The sequence below is a fragment of the Triticum aestivum genome, chromosome 3D, assembly GCF_018294505.1.
Source record: "Triticum aestivum cultivar Chinese Spring chromosome 3D, IWGSC CS RefSeq v2.1, whole genome shotgun sequence".
NCBI classification, from domain to species: Eukaryota; Viridiplantae; Streptophyta; class Magnoliopsida; order Poales; family Poaceae; genus Triticum; species Triticum aestivum.
Window position 1 is genome coordinate 617,150,619 of NC_057802.1, and position 8,158 is coordinate 617,158,776.

Consider the following 8,158-nt stretch of genomic DNA (forward strand, 5'->3'; position numbering starts at 1 on the left):
ATATCCCATGCACGGGTTCGGAATGGCTGCTCCATCTCCTAGCTGAGTCAAACGAGCAAATCCGGAGCAGAATCATTATGGTGCTATGGCGTATATGGTACCTGCAGAATGAACTCACTCATGGTAAATCCATCCCTCCTCTCGAGGTCTCCTGCTCGTTCTTGTCAAGCTACTATAATACCTTCCAACAAATCTCGCTTAGTGTTGAGGAGATTATTAAAGGGAAAGCACCGTCGGTTCATGAGCCCACACAAAGGCCCCCATCTGTGATACATGCACCTCGCAAGCCATGGCCTCCTCCACTGGTGCATCAGGTGGCGTTGTCAGTAGATGGCTCTTTCGACCCTACGGACCGGTCAGCGGGCTCTGGTATGATTCTTTGAGACATGACCGGGGCTGTTATCTTTGCATCCTACCGCAAATTGTTCCACTGCAATGAAGCTCTCGAGGCAGAACTGCAAGCCATGTTGGAAGGGCTGAAGCTGGCGGTAGAGCATTCTCAAGCCACTATCGTAATTCAGTCTGACTGTGCGGTGGCTCTTAAGATGCTCGGGGATGGTTCGTTGGACAGGTCGGCTGAAAGAACATGCGGTGCCCCCATGTTTGGTTTTGGTAATTGATGACAATCTCTATGGACTAATGGTTGCCTTGAGTTATATTTGAAGGATTTGTCCATAGGCTTTTCTTGAAGTCCATGTGTTGGTTTCAAGGAGTTTATGTGGTGACCAAGGTGTTATTAAGGAATTATCCAAAGATTGGTCATGTGAGAGTAGAGCTTATTGCAAGCATGTCTTGAAGAAGAAGATTGTGTGATCATTCATGTTTACCTTCAAGACATCATCCAAATGAAGAGAGTTGGAAAGAGTCAAGGTTGATCAAGACTAAGTCAAGAGTGAATCAAGTTGATCAACACACAAAGCGCACAAGATGTACCGAGAGGGATCAAGCGATCCCATGGTGTGGTAAGCATTGTCAATTACGCTTTGTGTACTAACCCATGACCTTCGTGAGAGTTCTTTGTGGGGTTAGGTTGCGGTGTGCAAGTTCAAGTGAAGCATCATGAAGAGATCAAATGCTTGAAGCTTGTCGTCCATTGTGGCAACAATGGACTTGTGAAGATGTTGCGGTGTGCAAGTTCAAGTGAAGCATCATGACGAGATCAAATGCTTGAAGCTTGCCGTCCATTGTAGTGACAATGGACTGGTGAAGATGTGCGGAAGAGTGGCTCACCCATAGTGGAGTATGGGGGAGCAATCAACTAGTCTTCATCGAGCCAACACAACCAAGAAAGGTGGTCCAACTTGAGGGAGTCAAGATCGTCATCATCTAGCTCAAGTGGACCATGTGCAAGGCAAAGGTTTGCTCTTGATAGGTTTTCTATTTTACCGGTCTCATGATGGTAGTTGGGAGACCGGGTTATAGGATCGATTGCCGTACTATCAAGGGGGGGCTCTCGATGAGTAGCTTGATCGTATCGTTCATAGAGAGCTCAAACCATTGCATCCTTGCATCTTCTTTGTTGGTTCCTGTTTGGTTCTTCTCTTTGTGAGTTTTGGAGCTTATGGTCATCTTGATGACAAGCTCGAGTTCATCGAAAACGGAGTTCACTCGCATCTTCTATGATGTTTTCGATGTTGGAGGTTATGCCGGTTCTTCTCGGTTGGAGGTTTCACTCCTCTATTTGTTGGCATACCTCCCCTGCCTCTTCTTACTATAACCTGTCGCTGTTTTGATGCTACTCATCGTCTTGTATCCAACAAGCTTGAGTTTGCTCAATTCGGAGCTCATATGAAGAAGTTATGGCAGTTCTGGTTTTCTCCCTGCGGTAGTACCGCGGCCAGAGCGGCAGTACCGCTTATCGCCCCAAGCGGTAGTACCGCTGTCCAAAGCGGTAGTACCGCCTATGGCCATAAGCGGTAGTACGGCTACGGTTCCGCGCTGGTACCGCCTCGATTTTGGGTCTTGCATTTTTCGTGTCGAGTTTTGCAGTAGTTGCACGGCAGTAAGGCACGGCAGTTCCGCCTATAAGCGGTAGTACCGCCCCGATGGGCGGTAGTACCGCCTGTAAGCGGTAGTACCGCTCCGGTCGGGCGGTAGTACCGCTACTGCATTTTTGGTCCCGTGTTCTGCTCCTCCAGCGGTAGTACCGCTGGGGTGCGTGGTAGTACCGCTTATAAGCGGTACTACCGCCCCAAGGTTCATGTTTGGTTGCTCCTTTTCCCTGCTTCTTCCGCCAGAGCGGTAGTACCGCTCATGGAGCGGTAGTACCGCTCGTGTGCGGGCTGAGCACATAACGGTTGGATTTTTCCCCTGCTATAAAAGGGGGTCTTCTTCCCCAATGAACCTTATCCTTTGAGCTCGTGTTCTTTCCCCATTGTTGACCTTCTTCGAGCTTGCTAACTCTCAATCCCTCCATGGATTCTTGCTAGTTTTTGAGGGAAAAGAGAGAGGAGATCTAGATCCACATTTCCACCAATCACTTTCTCCTCTATGTGAGGGGAACCCATTGGATCTAGATCTTGGAGTTCTTGGTGTTCTCCTTCTTGTTCTTCCTCTCATTTTCCTCCCTAGCATTAGTTGCTTCGGTGGGATTTGAGAGAGAAGGACTTGGGCACTCCGTGTGCCCTTGCCATTGCATTTGGTGCATCGGTTTGAGTTCTCCACGGTGATACGTGGAAGTTACAAGTTGAGAAGCTTATTACTCTTGGGTGCTTGGTGCCCTTGAGCTTGTTCCTCTTGGGTGCTTGGGCGCCCTAGACGGTTGGTGGTGTTCGGAGCTCAATCATTGTGGTGTAAAGCTCCGGGCAAGCGTCGGGGTCTCCAATTAGGTTGTGGAGATCGCCCCGAGCAATTTGACGGGTACCGGTGACCGCCCCCAAGGGTTGCCATTTGTACGGGTTCGGTGACCGCCCTCAAGGGTCCCTTAGTGGAATCACGGCATCTTGCATTGTGCGAGGGCGTGAGGAGATTACGGTGGCCCTAGTGGCTTCTTGGGGAGCATTGTGCCTCCACACCGCTCCAAACGGAGATTAGCATCCGCAAGGGTGTGAACTTCGGGATACATCATCGTCTCTGCGTGTCTCGGTTATCTCTTACCCGAACCCTTTACTTATGCACTTTACTTTGTGATAGCCATATTGTTTCTTGTCATATATCTTGCTATCACTTAGTTGTTTATCTTGCTTAGCATAAGTCGTTGGTGCACATAGGTGAGCCTAGTTGTTGTAGGTTTTGTGCTTGTCAAATTAACCGCTAGGTTTATTCCGCATTTGTTCAAGCCTAAACCGTAATTATTTTAAAGCGCCTATTCACCCCCCCTCTAGGCGACATCCACGATCTTTCATCGGCATATGGGCACTTGGTGTCAGAGATCAAAAGGTTTTTGAATGATAGGGTGGTTATTCCTGTTAAAATCCTTCGAGAACAGAATAGGGTTGCACATTGTTTAGCAAAATTTGGTAGATGTGGGGATAGCACAGCCTGTTGGTTGGGCCATCCACCCCCATGCGTTAGCAAGCTAGTTGCTGAAGATTGTAACTCTATCACTCTGGAATAAATACCCTATGATTCTTTGCAAAAAAAAGTGTAGGGCGCGAGCTCGCAGGAACACAATTTTTTGGATTCTTTTCGTGTTTTCTATTACCATTTTGTGCGGTGCCCCTTCTGTGCCGTCCACCCGGCGACACGAATTACGGAGCACTCTTAGCAAAGTTCATTCTCACCTCCTCATGTTGTGACAAGTGGCGACCGTGCGTCCAAATCTTGAACTGTTTTCATTGTTGGGTTTCTCGCGTCAAGATCCTCAAAGTTAGATTCAATGTTGATAGGTTTGGACAACCTTTTTTTCACAAAAAAACTGGACAAAAAACCAAACCGGGAGCATTTTTTTCCTGTTCGAAAGAGGCACGATTGTGCCTCTAATGGAAGCAAATCCGTGCCTCCACAAGAAGTAAATCCGTTCCTCTCGCAGAAGGAAGATAAAAGGAAAACACAATTTTTCCGTTTATGAGAGGCACGGCCGTGCTTTTCGCCGAAGAAAATATAGAGAAAACATGTTTTTTTCGGTCCCGAGCATGCCTCTCGTGAAAGCAAATCCGTCTCTCTCGCAGAAGCAAAACCGTTGAAGGAAAAAATATGCTTTTTTTTTGTTTCCAAGAGGCACAGACATGCCTCTTGCGGAAGAAAAAAACGCATTTTTTGCATGAAAGAATTTTTTTTCTTGAATTTCTTTTGTTCAAGTGGCGCGCTCTCAGCCCACCCCAAGTGACCCTTGGGGAGGCTCCCGAAGGATCGCTCCTTCGTTAGTTGCTCCCTCGATTAGGAGCTCCCGCTGACGTAGGTTGCTTTCGGGCCAGGCGCCTTCGAAATGGGCCAGCCAACGCACGGAGCCACAGGACACCACCTCGTGTGTTTTTGTTTTTGTTTTTTTTCCTTTATCATTTTGTTTTTGTTCAAAATTCCAAATAATCTAAATATATACATTACAAGGAACAATTGACATAAAACATTTCTAAACACGTTAAATGTGTATAGCAAAAATGTTTCTCCTATAAACGAAAATGTATAAAAAATATACATGGTGTATAAAAAAAGATCATCATGTATTCTAAAAACTCAAACGAACTATTTGTAAATTTTTAATCAACAAGTATTTCAAAAATATTAATAGTGTATTTAAAAAATTATAATTATGTATAGAAAAAATGTTCTTTATGCATACGATAATATATACAAAAACTACAGTGTGTATGAAGAAAATTTTGATCATGTAACTAAAAAATGTTGATCGTTTACATGAATTGTTGAATTTATACGAGAAATGTACATTGTGTGTGAAAAAATGTTCATATCAATTATAAAAATGTTCACGGTGTATTGAAAAATCTTAACCATGTTATCAAAATGTGTTAGATATAAACAAAAAATGTAAAATGTGTATGGACTATTTTAACATAAAATTTAGTTTGGAAAACATTAATCATAAATTAAAAAATGAAATGTGTATATAAACATTTTTATGATGTACATGAAAATTTAGAACGTGTTCTAAAAAAAGTTGACATGTGCTGAAAAAATGAAACCAATGAAAATCCTGAAATAAACAAAGAAAAACAAATAGACCCATTATAAACCAAAAAGTAAAACCAAAAAAATAATATAAAAACCCGAAGAAAACCAATGAAAAAGATTGAAAATACCCAATGAAAACCAAGAAAGAAACTAAGAAAACTATTTAAAATGAAGAAACAAGGAAATAGAAGAAAATTCTAATAATACGAAGGGAGAAACAAAAAGAAAACCGATGCAAAACAAAGAAAAAGAAAAAAAAATGAAGATATCCGTGAAGAAAAAAAATAAAAAGAAGAATTGAAAAAAAAATAAGAAAGAAAAAAACAGAGCAACACACAGTGAACGCTACCAGCTAGCGAGCGAGCGCTAAGAAACAGGCCAGTTCAGTGCTGTATAATACATGAAAAGCATTTGGCGAGACAAAAGCTGGTCTCGCCATAAGCAAGATATAGTTCTCACGCGTAGCTTAGACGGTTTGGGTTCCCATTCACATCCCGTCCTGGGTCATGGGCCATCTTCGGGAAATTCGATCTCTCCCGGGCTCAGCCACACCCATGCCACCAACATCTGGGCTCACAACAACCCGCCTGTGGCCCTTTTTTTTTCGAGCTCAGTGCTCCGTATATCGCCTACATCCCCCGGCGAACTAGCTCTGACGCACCTGTCCAAACAAAAAACGTATTTGGCCCAACTAGCTTTATTTTTTGTGTTTTTTTTTGCTTTTTTTCATTTTTCCTTCCATCCATTCTCTATTCATTTTCGTTTTTTATTTTCTTTCCTTTCATTTTTCTTTTTCCCTTGTTCCTTTTTTATTTGTTTTTCAATTTTATTTTTCTACTTCTTCATTTTTTGAACATTTGCTTTTCAAATAGTTAACATATTTCAAATTCGTTTTTTGTTTTTCTAAAATTTGCGTACATTTTTCAAAACTCGCGAACTTTTTTTTGAGTTAGAGAATATGTTTTGAATTGAATTTTTCTGGCAAAAGGTTCTTTAAATTCATACATTTTTTGTTTGACAATCGTTTTTTATAATGTCTGAACATCTTTTCAAATTTAAGAACACTTCTGAATCGGTGAACTACTTTTGTAGTTCATGATGATTTCTTTATTTTTTTGAACATTTTGAAAACAATTCTTGAACATTTATGAATCTGTGAACATTTGTTCATATTTTTTCACATTTCTTTTGAATTCATGAATGTTTTCAAAATCGTGAATTGTTTTGGAATTCCCGGACATTTTCAATCCCGAGAATTATTTTTGAATTCGGGAACATTTTTCAACTCGCGAACATTGCTCAAATTCAAGAACAAGTTTTGAAATTCATGAATATTTTTTCGAATTTAGTTGTTTGTTATAAATCGCAACCATTATTTGAAATTCATAACCATTTTTAAATCAAAAACAATTTTATAGAAGCAAAACTAATTAATAAGAAAAAGAAACATAAAAATGGGGGCGCTCCGCCTCCAATATGGGTCGGCCCAAAAGGATAAGCTGGGGGAGAGCGGGGGGGGGGGGGGGGGGGGTTCTCGGTTGGTACCCAGCGACCTGCACATGAGATAGGAGCTCCCAACCCCATCCCAACGCATCCACACCAATGACCGAGATATCAGGTGTAGATGAACCCGAGCATCGAATTAGCCTTTAGTTAATTATTAGTACTATGTGAGAAAGAAAGAAAATAAAGAGTGGTGACTGTGGTTTAAATGTCTCGAGTCTATTCGGCTTCCGAATGTCTCAAATCTTCTTTGCACTAGAATATACATAATTTTGCTTGCTGGGTGGATGTCAACGAGGAGTGGCCTGATAGAGGAAGCTGTACAAATCCCTCTCTCACTCCAAGTCTTATTCCACATATTCTTCTTCCAGCCATATATCAGAGTATTTGACTTGCTTAGGGCATCTCCAACGATGACCATCCACGGACACGGATGTGGGATGCCGCCGTCCAACGCTGCCCGCATACATTTCAACTACTTTATGAACCAATCGGATGAAATTCATGCAAACATGAAGGATTTTTATACAAACCAGGCGAGATTCATGTAAGCACGCCGGATTTCATATAAACATGACGAAATTCATTACATTTCAGACATACTTATCCTAAAAGAAGAGCTCATACGACTTTAGAGGTATAATATCTAAACTAAATGATCGCCGGCGCCCATTCCCCATGCCTGGCCATGAGCCCTGAGAACTGAAGCTCCGCCGTCTTCAGTTCCGCCTTTGCACTTTCCAGCTCCGCCTCCATAACCTCTGCCTCCTGAGTCTCCGAAAGTAGTGGCGTAGCCAGCGGGTGAATTTGAGGTATTTTTTACCATATATGATGCGGCCACATTAATACTTTTAAACAACCCCAAGCATAATAGGCAATAGCCCAATCAATTATTTTGGAGTGTGCACACCCACCATTTTATTCGTGACCACGCGACTATCGGAAAGTGAATATGTCCACCTCCATGTCGCCGTGAAGCGACCAATCAGTCGACGATGCTCAGCCCACCAAGCTTGGCTTCAATGGGAGGGGAGGAGAGGTGGCCTTCTTGGGACCCGAGCGGCGGCGACCTATCGTGCACTACTCTTCCTCGCTGCCGGCAGCGCCCGCGGACGTGGCGGCGGGCGCCCCTCGGAGGTGGCGGCGATGTCCTCCTCAACATCGGTCTTTCCCAAACCTTTGCCCCGTGGAACTCCTTGTAGGTGGCCTCCAGGTCCGCTTAATGCTGGCGGTACCACCAGCGGGCGAGACGGATCTTGCTGGCGGAGCGATAGGACTCGAGCAGCGCCGCGTGCTCCGCCAGGTCCACGCTTGGCGCGATCGCCCTGCCGGCGACGAGTTGCTCCTCTGCCTGCTGCTGCTCCTGGAGGAGCTGGTGGCTGTAGGCCTGCGCCTCCCGCTCCTCGCGCATCATGTCCATGTAATGGGTACGGGCCTCACAGATGGTCATGTTACAATGCACTGGCAAGGGTGGCACGGACAAGAATGGTGGCGCCAGCTCATCGTCGCCCGCGTCCTCCATTGGGACGTCGTCATCCTCCGGCTGCATGCCAGCCTGCCAGCCGGCAGCAATGGTGGCCATCTC